General features: G+C 41.7%; 1 protein-coding gene across 4 annotated transcripts in view; it reads left to right on the forward strand.

Moving 5' to 3' along the window:
- Positions 1-1,768: 1,768 nt before the first annotated feature.
- TEAD1 (TEA domain transcription factor 1) overlaps positions 1,769-16,115 on the forward strand; it is a 163,550-nt gene continuing 149,203 nt past the window's right edge. For all 4 annotated transcript variants that reach the window (XM_074842024.1, XM_074842027.1, XM_074842026.1 and 1 more), the window contains exons 1-2: positions 1,769-1,963; positions 2,639-2,782. The gene's annotated coding sequence lies outside the window, so the exon portion shown is untranslated. The remainder of the gene's footprint in view (positions 1,964-2,638; positions 2,783-16,115) is intronic.

A 16,115-nucleotide genomic window follows, 5' to 3' on the forward strand; every position in this document is an offset into this window, starting at 1 on the left:
GGAGGGGAAGAGAAGTTCTGTGTATGTGTGTGTGAGGGGGTTCCTTGTAGCCGACTTTGGGGAAGAAATTTTTCAACCAGTATGGAATGGTGCGGGGAGAAAGTATTCTAAGATATGTTCATTTTTGCATTCTCCCAATCCTTTGTCCGACCCCTGCTCAAACTTTAGCTTCATTTGATACTGTTACTTGTTACATGTCATTCCTGTAGGGTTGGGTTTTAGGAGGTTTCAGTCAGTATCATTTATGTGATCAGTGGGAACACTGCATCTTCTGCTTGCACTGTCTATCATACACATTCTGTGCCTGGTCCTCAAAGGTAAAAACCAGTCGCTGCCCCTGTGTGAACCGCAGCGTGAGCTTTAAGTGCCTTGTGTTCGAGAGGCTCCTGGGTCAGTCTCAGGCTAAAATGGCAGCTGTTATCAGCATGGCTGTCTTACCGGGTTGGTACCATGAAAGAACCAGGACGGGCATGTTTCTGGTATTCAGAGAGACATGCTCGGCATCTTTTCTTAATGTCATACTCAAGTAATATACAGGGCATTTAGTAATATACAGGGCATTTATTGTGAATTCTACCAGCACGCCATGAAGTTACACACAATGTGAGCATGTTAATGCTGTCTGATGACACCTACATGTGGTTCTTCTGAGGTTGTAATGTGATTTTCCTGACATCTCCAAAAGTGGTAGCCCTGCTGGGCAAACTTTCAAAGGTGGCTAGAAATGTATGTTTGCACATCAAAATAGGCAATTTATTTCACAAACAGGCACCGAGGTGTCCAGTTATCCACTTTGCTTATGCAAATACAAATTTTCACAAGCACGACAGCTGTGCCTGCCCTGTGATTATTTCCATAAGGTAGCGGATTATTAACTGAAGGAGACATGCCTTATGACAGTGCTTGGGGAGCATTACTGGGGGATGGGTTGTGCCAGTAGAAGAAGGGTAGTCTAACGGCACTTAGGCTCACAACTAGAGTGGCGCAAAACTTGCATTGTGAAATCTGAAACTTGGGCCAGTTTTGTGAGAAGGGTTGTGACCCGGATTCAGGGTGGAGACTGTGGACCCCTGGGCCATGCTGTGCCTACGCTGAGTTGGGGGGTGATGTATACAAATCCTTCCCGCTCACCCCCTGCTTGGGGCTCTGTTGGGCCCCAGGGTGCTGCGGGCGGCCGCCGGGCGGGCAGATCCGCGTTCCCCAGGGCCTGACGGGGGTTTGCCCAGGGCTGTGCGTGTGGGGGAGCTGGGCGCCCCGGGGCAGCTCCCCGCCCCGCGGGGTGCAGGGCCCAGCCGGCTCCCGCGGCCCATTGCGGACCCCAGCGGCAATCCCCTACTTCTCAACTCCGCTGCGGAGCGCTGCGCAGCCTGTTGCGGACCCCCACCGCAGAGCGCCCCAGAGCCCCGCCGCCAGCCCCTGGCGAGGCGCCGCACACCCGGCTGCGGGAGCCCCGGTGCGGCAGACGCTCGCCCGCTCAGCTCGCCGGCCGGGTGGCCGCGGCGCGATGCCCCAGGCTCCCCGTCCCCGCCGCCGCTCCCCCCGCCGGGCCCCCTCCCGCGGGCTCCCCTATGAGGTCAGCGCGGCGCGGAGGCCCCGCCCGCCGCCCCGCCCGCCCGCCCGCCCGCGGCCGCAGGGGGCGGCGGGCCGCGCTCCGCCCCGCGGCCGCCCCGCTCCCGCGTTCATTTCATTCCTCCCCTCATTCCGCGCATTCCTCGCATCGCTGGCGCCGCGCAGCCCGGCCGGGAGCCCGGCCCGCCCCGCCGCCGGCCGGGCAGCAACTCATCCTCCGAGGGCTCCGTCCGCCGGCCCGCGGCAACCTACCGCCGCGGTATAAATAGCCAAGCGGCGGATTAAAAATAGGCGCGGGGCCATAAATAGCCGGGGCGGCCCGGGGGCGGCGGGCGAAGTTTGCCGTCGGAGTGCGGCGCGCTGGCGGTGCGCGGAGGGGGGCCGCGGCGCGCAGGTAAGAGGGGGCCGCGGGCGCGCACGCCACGCCGCCGGCGCTTTGTGCGGCGGGGCGGGGGGGGTCGATCCCGGCCGGGGTCGGCCCGGGGGGCCGGCGCCCCCGCAGGTGCCGGGGCAGGCGGGAGAGAGGCCGCGGCAGGGGGAGAAGTTGTTTCCCGCGGAGTTTCTGCCGCTGCGGGGCCGCGGCCGGAGCTGCAACAGGCGGCTGCTGCCCGCCCCGCTCCGCGCTGCTCCGCTCCCCCGCGCCGCTCCGCGCCGCCGCCGCTCGCACTTAGTTGCCTGAGTCACTGCTCTGCAGCCGGGCGCGCACACAGGGGCGCGCACACACACTCACACACACACTCACACACACACTCACACACACACTCACACTCTCTCTCTCTCACTCCCCCCCCCCCCCCCCCCCGCCTCTCTCTCTCACGCACACGCGCGCACCGATCCTTGGCATTTTTCACATTTTTTTTCCACGGGGAAGGAGAAGTTGGAGCAGCCCCGGGCTCCCACAGAGGCTCGCCGCCCTCCGGAGCCATCCCGCGGCGGTGCGGGCGGCCCGGCCTGGCTCGGAGCGCTGCTCGCTGCGCTGCCCCGAGCTCTGCTTTCCTTCCCGCTTTTATTTTCCTCTAAAAGATGAAAGAAGGAATGTCCTTTTTCGCTGCTTCTTCTCCTTCTCCAGAGCTGCTGCTGCTGCCGCTGCTGCTGGTTAATTGCACATTCAAGTGGAAAATTTTCGGGAGTCAGCAGAAACATTGTATCCAAAAAAGACAAAGTCGCAGTTACAACACCACCGAGGAGCTTGTCCCTGGAAAACTTCCTTTCGGTAGGAACCATAGGGTTTTTTATTTATCCGTAACGTTTTTAAGAGATGTATTCCACAGATGTCCACAGTGCTGATGCGGAGGGCCGGTGGCAGCCTTTGTTCACAGAAGGAGCGTTTTCAAAGGAAGTACACTTCTGAGGGGGAGGGAAAAAGTTATACAGTACGGCTTTTGTAACCAAATTAAAACAAAGCGGCCCCCTCCAAACAGCTAAACAAAACCAACGAGGGGAAATAAAGCGAGAGGGGAAAAAAGTCTATTTTTACCAAGTTAAAAAGTTCGTGCTCCTACCTCAGTTGAACATAATCCTAGTCATGATTTTTCTCCTCTTGAAATCTGTTTTAAGTTGAATGGTGTTACAGTATAAAAATATTTATGAAACAATGAAATACCAGCCACCCACGTTTCTCAGGAGAGTTGTTAACTTACTAGAAACAAGTGCCTGCCTTTGATATGAAGAAATGAAAAGTGACCTCCAGAAGTGCTGGAAAGTTAGGGAGCAGTTCTGGTCTAGCTTTCTGAATGTAAATGGCTCCCAGAGTTTTTTAACTGTTCGTTGCTGAACACCATCTGGGAAAGAAAGGCCAGGAAACATCAGATGGTACTGGCATTTTCTGACGTAAAATAGCATATATAAGAAATGTAAGCTGAAATGGCAGTGCCTCAGGGATAAAAAAGTATCTGTACGGCTGTATTCCTGTCTAACAGAAGCATATTTGCTTTCCTTTAGTGCTGATAAAGTTTAGAAACTCAGTATTGCCAGTTAGCGGTCTTACAGAGATATCTAACCTAGATAATGGCAAAATTTGGAGCTGTACGGATAAAATACTGTTTTCTCAAGCTGAATGTTCGGTTATTATGCAGTGCATCTAATATGGAAATCTCTGTGGGAATGCCTCTTACAGGAAAATTCATGTAAATAACTAAGTGCTACCTGCAATTGAATATGGAAACAAAAATGTTTATAATTACATTAGGACTTAATTTAAAATTATGTAGGATTCTTCTTATAACCCTAGATTGGGAATGCGTGTCTGTGATGTATGATGTATTCTGTCTCTATAAATAGTTGGGGAATACCATTACAGGGATATTAGATTGTACTGATGGTAAGATGGTGCTATCAAAAATGACACAGACCTGTATATTAAATTACTTCTGTTGTGGGAGGGAAGCTTGCATGTTTGTTGGTATATATGTGTGTGTGTGTATACATATATAAAAATACATATATGCATACTTTATTTGGGAATAGAAATACAGGAATTCATACAGTGAATGTTCTTAAAACACAAAATTGATTTTATATTTGGGTCACATTTTGAACTTGCAAGTTTTTAAAATCAACTTTTTGAAATTATTTTCAGTAAGGGTAAACTTTTTTGAGGTGCATTTATTTTTCACCTTCATGGTAAAACGTGTCTTTTCACACTACACTGGTTTTAAATTGGGTCAAAAGGCATTTTCTGTACTAATAGGGATAATTCTGCATTTTGTCTGCTGCAGGTTTTTATCAGCTGACCAAGCACCAATTTTGGATGCAAAGGATTTATTTCAATTTTTCTTCTTAGAAATACCTTTGGAAAGTACTTTATCACTAAACATGTTAGGTGTATTTTGAGCATCAATTTTACATACACTGCTTTGGTGAAGTAAATATTATTAGCCTTTGCAATCAGGAGAGTGTAACAGCAGCTCTTGAGATTCAAATTACGGTTTTATATTCTGTACTGTTTCTTAGTGCTGAGTGGGATGTATGCGAGCGGTGAAGCAGAGGGAAAAATTTTGATTTGACAAGAGTCTTAGTAAAGACAGCCTCTGCTTAAAGGAGTTTTAATTAAACAGCTAAAAAAGAACAACAGAAACTTAATTATGAAGTAGACCCGCCGTGAGTTTCCAGCTGAGAAATGATAGCATATTGTGATGTGTGGAGATGTGTGAGCATGTGTGTAACATGCTTGGTATAATTTGTAACTAGTGTTTTTTTGTTGTTGTTGTTGCTGGACTGTGTAGTGGTTTTGGATATCGTTAAAGTGGTTTTTAGGCTTTGTTTGTCCACGCCTGAAAAAGTTAAGCTCAGTTAGGTCACATGCAGGGAGAAAAAGATTTCTTCCTTCTTTCTTTTTAAGCTACCTTTGTAGATCATATTGTAAGCAAACTTTCAAGATATAGTGCAGGCAAAAGTGTAATAAAGACCTCTGGAGCTACAGAGAAATTCTGGTGTCTTTCACTTAAAAAAAAAAAAAAAAAAAAAAAAAAAGTGAAAGATAAAAATATATAATTGTGTATTATGATATAGCTGTCAGTTTTCAATCTATAAGGTAGGATGGTACACTGTTGGAACAATTCCAGTAGAAGTAATCCGATTTTATTGGAAGGTGCCTAAGACTGTTTCCAAAACATGAAGTTTTTTTGTACAGTTCTGAATGTGTGTGTTTGGGAGAAGGTTACCTCCAAACATTACGTTTTGGACGCATGGTTTCTGACTGTATATACGCACGCATACATCACTTCTTTTTATTTGATATTTCTTTGTGGCATTCATATTAATACTATATCTTTCCAGAGATGGTTTAAAAACTGTCTTTCTGAAGTGATTCCATTTATTTAAGAAGAAAAGCTTTGCTAGATCCAATCCCTACTCAGGTTAAAGTGACTGGGATGACTCATAGGAATAAACATTTGCTGGATCAAATACGAAGATATTTACAGCATATGCTTTATGTACATGGTTAGTATGATATTTGATGTCTAAAGGACGTGCATGCTATTCAGTATCTTTGATTAAAAAGAATATCAGACTTGCCACACATTTTTTTGAATTTTTGGACGGGGCTTATGTTCTGCTTTGCTTGTAATCTTTCTAAAACTTGCAGGAAAATTTCTATTAAAAGTTGGTCACTCATTCCATTTCTGCTCTTATTCATGGCATGTGCAAATATGAGGTGAGGGCTGACTTTTTAAAAATCTGGTCTCAGTTCAGTTTAATTCCATGGTCTTCATATGGCCTGTTGCTCTATTATGGTGGCTGTAATGTGGGTGCAAATTGGCCCTTTAAAAATGGTTCTGAAATCCCCAGTTCATCAGAGCAACCTAATTCTGCATGAGAGAAATAGTAGTTACTTATTTCTGGGATTTGAGATTTAATTACTGTTCTGTCACCATGCTGCACTTTGCCATTAGTGCTTGCCTCAAGTAGGAATGTTTTATATTCCTAAACTACAGTCATTTATTATTTAAAAAAAATAAATTTAAGTGAGTCTCAACAAAATTTTAGAACTCAAAAGAGGTAAATCATCTCCCTGAAAGAAACAGCTGTTAGAGGTTTTGTGGCAGTTTATGCAAGTACTGTATAATTTAAATTGTATCCTGTGATATATGAACGGATTAATGGTATTATTTATTGTAAAGCCAACTGACTCTAAGCCACACTGAAGACACATTTTTAGAAGAAAAATCTCTGCAATAAATTCCCATTTTATGACCATATCTTGCTCCCTGTTCTTGCACAAAACTCCTTTTGACTTTTGCAAGTGGAACAAGGATGGAATAATATTTCCTGGAATAATTTTGTGTTTGGTTTTAATGATTGCTCATTTCCAAAACATAAGAGAGTGAAAAGTTGCAGACTTCAAATCTGCTCCTCAGATTTGTCGCATAAAATTCAGCTAGGAGTTTTCTAATTTAATACCCCGAACCTCTCTTGTTTTTGTATGAAATCCTGATCCCACTGCAATCACTGTGAGTTTTATCTTGTTATTGGTAGAGCCAAAATTTCTCTCTGTGTTGATGCAGATTCAGCAACTTTTATACTATATCAGGTTTTTAAAGTTCCCCCAGAATTATATTTAGTTTAAAACACAGGGATTGAAGAAGCGAAGGCAAGAGAAAGAAGGCAATGAGCCTGTATCAAAATCTGACTCCTAACAACTAATCTGACTCCTAATAACTAACTTCCCACAGGAAGTCTATGAATGTCTCAGAATAACCCGTCATGTGCTGCATGCCCTTATTTATTAGATGAATTTTTGTACATATGTCAAGAACGCGATGAAAATCCGCAGAGTGTGTAAAGGGTTTATAAATGCTTGCCTGGTTGGTGCAGGGCTGCAACCCCATTTCCTAGACCCTCCAGCTTGTGTCTGGGTTTGTCAGAGGCAGCCCGTTTTAGTTTGGCTCCTGTCCAGTCGAAGGTATCACCTACAACTTTTTGTTCTTTGTCTTCTAGTCATTGTTTACTGGAACAACGTGATTATTCCCTCTGCATCCTGTTGTACCTTTCCAAATGGCCTTCTTAGATTTCTAGCTCTTATTAACTCTTCACTAAACTTTCAAATCTGAGATAGTCTGTGTGGCAGCAGAAGGGTATGAGCACAAAATACGAGTTTATTTGCTAGCAGGTCAGAAGGTAGGATGTGAAATCTCAGTGTGCTGGGAGGGGGAAGGGAAGGAAAGTTTAGATTATGTGTAAAACTATTAAAATGCTATTGACTGGGAATCTAAAACAATGACGAATGCTGTTGTTTTTACAGATACATGAACTGAAAACTGCTGCTAATGATGGGAAATGTTAATTATGTGAGAACATATTGAACTTATATTCTCTGGCATGAACTTTTTTAAATGCATCAACTGTGCTGCCTTTTATGCGCACAGCTTTCTAATTATCATAATTCAGTACAGCTCTGGCTTTTGGAAAGAGTTCAAGTGCAATCTCAACTTAACATGAAAGGAGTGTGTTTTTTTTTTTTAAACTGAGAATGTTCAAGAACAATTTGAAAAGATAATCTAAAAATGCTACATACTTAGCTGGGTATAAGTCAGAAAATAAATATGTTCCAATAACTGCCTATCAAAGCAGAACAGATTATTAGAACAGAAAGTTATCTATTTTTCTCATTATGTCTTTCACACTCCTACAGAACACAACTAAAAGCAGGTTTTCGTAACTGAACACCATAGATTCTACTATATATTGATTATATATACTATATATTGTTTGTCAGTAGTTTTTATTTTGTCAATTTTTGAAATGATTGAGTGGATTACTGTGTTGTTATTAAAAGATTTTTCCTCAAATAGTATGTAAGTAACAAAGATTTCATTGTCCTAAATAACGTAAGAAGACAACTTTAATGATTTCTTGTGGTATTAACCAATTGTGTTTCTGTAACATATTAAAATCCCACTGTAAATCTTCCTTATTGGTCAGTATTCACACCTTGTCTTCGTGGAGCTTGAGGAGGTTGTAAATACCAGGTCTTTCTAAAGCTTTCAAAAGTGTTTTCAGGTTTTTTTTGTTTGTTTTGTTTTGTTTTTAATGAGGAGAAAATAAATTTCGTTTAACTTGTACTCCAATTATCCTTTCACGGATATTTTTTTTTTAATTTTTTTTTTGTATGTGATCAAATTATTAGTTGCCACACACCCCCCATTTTACCCAGCTTCTAGCTGAAAAAGAATCAGAATTTTTTTTTTCATACTTGTCTTTACTACAGTACACGCTACATTTCTAAAATGCAAAGAAAGCCCCAGTGAAACAAAATGACTTCATTTGAGCTGGCACTTAAGAGCAGAATTCACTTCCATAGTGCTGAAATAAAAGAAGCCAAGTGTTTTAAATAGCCACTCCCCTAGGCCAGAGTGTTTTTAGAAAAGCTCATTGTCTAGATTTGAGCTGTAGCAGTATGCCTGACTCTGTTAAATCTCCTGATCCAGACAGCTCGATTTCTAAAGTTGACATCTGGTTTACTCTTTGTTCACCTGTTTAAAAAAAAATGCAAATCCGCAAGTGTGCCATTGCCCTAGAGCTCTGCAAAAAAATAAGAATGCTGTTGACAGTTTGTCAAATAGTGCTTCCAGTCTAAGACTGCAGTAGCCTATTGTTATGCCAGCAACAGGCAACAGAAGTTGTGGCACCATATGGCTAGTATATGCTTCAGATAAGCTATCTGTTAATTTAGCTTATCAGTAGCGTTTTGATATGCTTCATGTTTGAATCACCAACCAGTATGGCCTTGGGTATTTTTGGTGCCAAATTATTCCTTAACATTATGGACATCACAGTTATTCCCTTGGTGGAATCTCGCCATTCATTCACCTCATGGTGCTGTGAACAATGGTGCTTATTTTTGGAATTAGCTGGCATGTTTTTCTACATGGTTGTCTTTCTGTTGGGAGATTATAATTCAGGAATGACATTTCGGTTTTGAGGGGAGAAAATGTCAGAACAGACTTTAGAAGAAAAGGTAAATTCATAGAGGTTTAGTGGATTAAAGCCTCTGCTATGTGTATCTCAATTACAAAATATATAGTGTTTGAAAGGAAATTTTATTAATATTTAATCTACCACCACCATGTGTACACACTTTTCATCTTAAAGCTGGTTTACAGTTCAAAATAAAAGGCAAAACTCTCTAAACAGTTTCATTTTCCACATCCCTGATTTTACTTTTATTCTTTAAAAAACCCCAACCTTTAAAAACAATTGTGTCCCTATATCTGCTGTCAGCTGATCTTTGAAGATTTTTGGTTTTTTTATTTCTACATTTTCCATGATCAACTGAAAGCCTTGTAGGAGACTTGAAGATTCAATGGAAGTTCCTTCATCCTCCCCCTACCCCCGTCTTTCTTTGGCTGTAATTATCTTGTTGCAGGAAAAGTCTCAAACCATAAATAAAGTCTTCAATTCAATGCAGCAATGATGTCCTTAGGGTTGGATTTGTCCCTATTGCTCTCTGACCTTGCAGCACATTCCTCTGTGTCTTCTGCCCTACAGGCTCCGTCGGGCTGTTCCTTACAGGGCACTGCATCCCTCTCTGGTTGCCTGGACCCCTCCTCACTTACTTGCTCTTGGGCAGTGCTTGATTAGGCTCTCCTTCCTAATCATGGTGGCTTTTTGTTTCTCTCCTTTCACTATCCATCTTGCCAGGTTCTCCTTACCTTATTTCTACTGCTGCTGCTCATGGATGTGGTCTTGCTGTTTGGTCTTTTTGCCCATGCCAGTCGCCGTGCTGCTTCCACTCCTTCCTTGCCCTGGCTATTGGAAAGAAAGGACTGCTTGTGCTTGTAAAATGCCTTTCGTGTCCAGGATCCTAATGACCAATAAAAGGACCAGATTCTCTCTCAAAGAACAATCATCTGAATCTGTTTGCTGACACCACTTTTCTAGTAATGAAAGGAGGTCAGAGAGAAGAAAATTTTTCTTCTGTCCCTTTGGAACAAGCGAGTAGTATGACAGTCCAGAACAGTGGCGATTCTTTAAGTCCACCCAGATGAACTGCATGGAAAAATGCAGGAGCTGGCAGATCACCTAGAGGCCAACCAAGCCAGCAGTGAAGTGAGAGGTAGTGCTCCCACCTCACCGCTGTGCCTGAGTCAACATGGACACCTGCAGAAAATGGGAAAGGTTTCCTGCCCTTGGCTTGGCATCTAAAGCTGCTAACAGAGGCTTTCAGTTTCTCTGCAAGGACATGAAATGCTAGCATCTGTCCACTTAGAACTACTTTGGGGGTCACCTCAAATTTTAAATCTGTTTCAAATTCAGATTTAGAGTTCAGGTCCATGGTGTGACTCATGCAGTTGGATGATAATAGCATTCTTTGTCTTCTGGCTCATTGCAGATTAGACCTCTGATCTCTCATTCTGGTGTGACTGGGGGGAAGGTAAGCAAAGAGGCTGGGAAAGGAGAGATATTGAGGCTTCCAGTTCTCTGTCAGGCATGTGTGCATCTTCCCTATAACTAATGTCTAAGTGCTTAAATGTGAGAGGCAATTTTCAATCCACTAATGTGTCTAGTTATCACCCGTAATGAGTATGGTGTCTTTGGACTGGTGGGTCCATTAAAACATAACAAATCTCTGTTTATTTAGTACAATAAGATGCATCTTTCGTATGGTTGTGGGGTTTGGTTTTGGGGTTTTTTTTTTGGTTTTTTAGTTAAACTTCAGAGCCTGTGAAGTTTTAGTTGATTTGGTGTCTGCTTGACTTGGATTTACTAGTGTTTCATTAATTCCAGTCATTGTTTTGTGATAGGAAATCCATAGCTCCCAATAATGTGCATTTTGCACTTTAAATTGACTGTTATTTATGCACAATAATTTCTTGCTCTGCTTCTTGGCATATTTACTTTATACTTACTGACCAGTTGTAGATAAGCAGTTAAAGGGGCACATTTGAAAGACAATTTTAAAATATGCAGCTTTCTATACCAATTCACTTTAGCCTCTAGCATTAGTAACATTTTTTGTTGGTGAAACAATGACCCATAAATAACTTTATCTTCCAAAATCTCTAAAAACAATACAAAGAAGTCCAAAGTGTAGTAGAATTATCATAGCTCTTGGTTACTTGGAAAATGAACTAATATTCTGGCCTCTGAGATTTTGGAAATAAATTAAAGAATGCTTTTTTAGGTAGCAAACTGCTTTTAATGGTTCTTCTGTATTAAGGAAAGTACAGTATTGTAGGTTATTTATTTCTGGGCATGCAGTACAGGGTGAAGAGCCTGCAATTCAGCTAGCAATGCCTCTGTGCCCTGAGGTAAACTCTATTTCACAAAGGGAATTTTGATTATGGTCTACTGCTCTGTAGCATAGTGGAGGCTTCAAGAGGCAAGTGGTAAATGCTACCAAAGAAAAGCTGGATTTGAGCCACTGACGTCATCTAAGTAAATCTGCTGTAGGACTATAGCCATAAAATGACTGCCAGCCACTGAGCGCACTTTGGCCTTTTCTTGTCAACTGTTTTAACTGCTGGTTGTTTTTTTTTTTTTTCCTCCAAGCAACATGCATTTTGTTTTCTTTTTTTTTTTGGTGCTAGTTGTGCACATGGTGAAATATAGAAATGCTAACATCCCCCTCCCTCCCCGCAACACTGTACATAGCGTGTGAGTAGCTGCAGCTTGCAGTTCAAAAATTAGAAAGTAAACCAGTACTTTTCCATACATGAGCCTAGCAGAATTAAGCTTCCATCACAAGCTATTTTTTAGGTGCAAGAGCCTGGCAGTTCAAGTTACAGCATACTGATGAGATTTGTGTTGTGGGCAGAAAGCATTTTGATGCACTGGAGGGCATGCTTCCCTCTGGAAGAACTAAATGGGTAAAAATGGCTGATTTTGAATTCTGAATTAGCACAAAACGCATGTGTTTGTGAGCACTTCAGATCCACTGTTAGTCATTGCTCTGAGATTGACCTCTGCAGCTTCAGTCACTCCTGAAACAAAACTTTACTGTTGTTTCAAACACCCAAATGTATTGTTTGTTACCTGCCGATCTTTTGATGATACTTTTTTATACCCAGCTAAAGAAACTACATGCATTAACAGTAGTAACTCTAGGATTCCTTGGTTAATATGTAGCAGTAGATATATGTATCTAGGGGTATATGTAAAATGCAATTGATATCCCACCTGTCCTTCACTTGAATTTCAGCTGTATCAGGACTGCAATAAAAGTATTTGGGTGTTTGACAGTGGATTTTGAATTCATTGTCAACGTTCTCTCGAAATGAATTTCCAGGAAGTTTAACGTAGTATTTTTTTAAAACAGGGTGCACTGTAAAACACATAATTATTAGCCAGTGTGTCCCATGACAATATTTGTTTACTTGATTTATGTACTTTTTTTAAACTTTAAAATAAAAATTAAGCATCCCTGTTTTTGAAGTTTGAGTCTTATGATCAGAAATATATTAAAACCAGTATCTTATCCATGAATCATTAGATGAGTCAGTTCCTGAAACCACTACAAGCCTCACAGTTCTTGGCTACGACTGAAAGCAGGAAATCCAGGCTTCAATAACTTCCTTTCCCAGTACTGGCTATAGCAGTGTTAGTGGTTAGTATATGCTGCTTTTGTAAGCAATAGGAAGATGTATGTCTGAGGAACAAAGGCACTCAAGTCAATTTGCTGAAACTGTTTATAATTTGTGGTCTTGATTTGAATGTCAGGATATATTGGCATATACTACATTCTGTGCTGCAGTACATTTTCCAGCAGTGATATTCAGAATATGAAATAGAGGGAACACATTATGGCACAATTCTTGGACAAAACCCATCTAATCAGTTTACCAGAAGACGGGAAGATATTTTAGTGATATCATCCAACTCCTGAAGAGTAATGGGAACAAGAACTGAACACATAGGAGTAAATTTAAAATGTTTATTTAGCAGTTCTAGTTTAGTTTAGTACTTTGTTTTATGCTTGTGCAACAAACTATTTTTATGCTGTTTCAGTGCTCCAAAAGGGCTTGAAAAAAACCCAACCCAAACTTGGAACTTGTAAAATAAAAACACATGATTTGTTTTTCAGTCTCCTTTTTTGTAGTGAAAACTGTTTGCCGCCTCATAATCAAGGACACATTGATTGTCTCTATGTCAGTGGAGCATTGTTGGCTGCAGAATCTGTCTCTTTAAATGTGGAGTGCCTGTACTCTGCGACATCTGTGCAAGAAGATGCAGTATTTACCTTTTTGAGCTAGCTGGGCCAGATTCAGATTTGGTGCAATGTTAATCTTAATGTGTTTACACCTGGAAAGTATTCAACCCTTTATGTTTTTCTTAAATATTATGAAAGATAGTTTGGTATCTTGTACTTATTATTTGGTTAATTTAACTCTCTAATTAATTAGCAGCACATAAAAGCCAAACCTACCTTCTTTAATTATTCTTTTTGTTCTTCCCTCCAAAAAATTGTTTATTCATAACAAACTGGGAAGAACGTAAGTAGTGAGAGCAATGAATTAGTGAGACACTGCATTGAAAAGCTACTTTTGACAGCATTGGTTAAACTGTATATGCAGTATTGATTAAAAACAAATACAGAGTTCTGCATTTAAACAGGCAGGATGGTTATTACACGTTAGGCAACAATATCTTTTGTATTAGATAATACGTGAAATTGCTTTAATAGAGCAAGCTACAAGTTGCATTCTTTCTTAGTTGGTGCAGTTCAGTGCTGGTAAATTGACCTCAGTGTAACGGCCACTTACAGAGTTTTGGAGCCAAATGGCTGACACAGGTGATCCCATACTGGTGTCCAGTGTGGTATTTCTTGAGTCTTGTGTTTGTCAGGCAGTATGGAAGAAGATTGGGCTGGGGAAAAAGGAGGGAACACAGACCACCTTGAAGGCAGCTGAGAGCTGAGATCCTTTTCATGTGGAGACCCATATCTGTAATAGAGACTTTTCCCACCTTGTCCCTCTGTCCTTGCAACTCTATGCCAATGGGAAGGACCCAGAGAGGGTCAATCCCTTGCTCAGACAATGACATTGGAGCCTTTGAGGGACTATTTTGAGTTATGGGTGACATAGCCCTTGAGGGAGAGGAAGAGACTTTTCTCTCCTGATTGACAGGTTTGCGTCAGCACAGTTTTCATGGGCATTTTCCCGATGGCCTGCTCTTTGTCCCCACAGTTGGGCTGGTAGCATCCATCCAGGGATAGGCTATTGGATGTGTTTTGTTATAATGGAGCTGTGTGTGAGGTGGGCTGCTGAACTTTCGGCGTGGCAGCGAGCACCCAAGCAATCTGCTTTGTTGATTGGAGGGGGATTGGGATTTCTCTTGGAATATTTAATGGGAGATGCTATTGAACCATGAAGGTGCAGATAACATTTAAAAAAATGTAAACAGGGTAACTGGTCCATAACTGCAATTCTCGTAACACCAACTCCTTTGGTACAGGAAGTTTGTAGAGATCTCAGTTTTTGATACTATATTTCTCCAAGTACCTGCTGCTCTGCTTCTGGAGACAAGCCTGTATCAGGCAGGGGAGCTCAGTACAGAGTCATGTCCCTGACAAGCAGAGATCTGTGCCATCAAGCTTGTGCAGTGCAGAGCATCATGTGAGCAGAGTGGCTTGGGCTTAGCACAGTGTAGCTATATAAACAGCTAGACTCTTGGAGGCAAGCTGGCCTGTCTCACCCTTCCTTCTCTATCACGTTTTAAGAAGAAGGAGCGGCCTTTGAAAGAAGGGCTAGATGCTTACATCCAGGAAGCAGGCTCCTGGGGAGGCATGCATCATTTCTTCCTTTCTCTTGGCTAGTTTAAGTGGTGCTGTGCTAGAGGACCAGCTGTTTGTGTATGTAGGAGAAGCAGCCTCAGGTGTGTCCCTTCTGCTATGGGGAGCCAGATGCTGATGCTTTGGGGATTGCAGTGTTCAGCATCACACCACCTATTGTGGATTTAACTTACTGCATTGTAATTAAATTCTTGTAATAACAATAATTATAATAATTAACTTACTGAAATAACAAGGATGTTCTTTATGCTGCTTCTGCATGTTGCTTTTCGGACACAAATCTTGTTTTCTGTTTAAGGGAAAATTTAAGCACTTGAGCAGTGGAGAATAGCAGTGAATTTTCACAGGATCAAAGCATATGTAAAAGGTATTGTTCATGTCTGTGACCATATGAAGTGTAATTTTATAATAATTAATGTTAAACAACTGATTGTTTAGGAACAAAGAAAAAAACCTTCAAGTGGAATAAGCATCTAAAAGTTTAGAAGCAGGTTATAGTTGTGCTTGACTTCATTTATTTCACTTGCAAAGAAATGTAAATGATTCAGTATTGTTTTCCTTGCTGAACAGTCCTGAATATGAGAATTGTAATGCATAAGATCTGGAGATACATTTTGATCAAGTTCATACACTTTAAATGTGTATGAACTGAACATCTTTGTGTTACTATCGATCAGAAAGATGCCCCGTTGCTCTAATGTGGATTTTGGTTTGGGATTAGAAGCCTGGGGCTTTGAATTGCTTACTGTCTGTAGACCAAGTCATCAGTGGCTAGTGACTGATTCATTAATTAAAATCAATTTAAATGGATTTGTAAGCCTCATGTAACAGATTATCTTATTAACAGCATGAGAAAGGCACTGTGATCTGCAAGGAATGTGTCGCTTTAGACAAAATATAGCACGATTTTTATGGGAGAATTTGATGAATTGCCATTGCTGTAAGTGATCTATGCAAATGAGCCTTGCTTAAATCCTACATTAAACAGACTCGTCCTGTTGAACATGTTTTTTTATTTTTTTTGTGAGCCTCCTCCAAAAGAGTTGACTTTAATCTTAATGTGTGTGTGCATGCATGTGCGTGTGTTTGTGTACAGACTCATGGTCACAGAGACATGTTAAGTATTGTTGAGCTTCTGATCTATTCTGATCTTGGAGATTCTTATTGCTTTTCTGTAACATCTCCCTCACCGCGTTTAAAAATATCCACAACAAGAAAAATAATTTTCTAAATTACTGAAAACAAAATGACAGAAAGAACATCTAATACTGTTTAATCCAGGCTCCGCCTGCTCAGCACTACTGTATGGAGGAGA

This window comes from Strix aluco, chromosome 16, assembly GCF_031877795.1.
Source record: "Strix aluco isolate bStrAlu1 chromosome 16, bStrAlu1.hap1, whole genome shotgun sequence".
Lineage (NCBI taxonomy): Eukaryota > Metazoa > Chordata > Aves > Strigiformes > Strigidae > Strix > Strix aluco.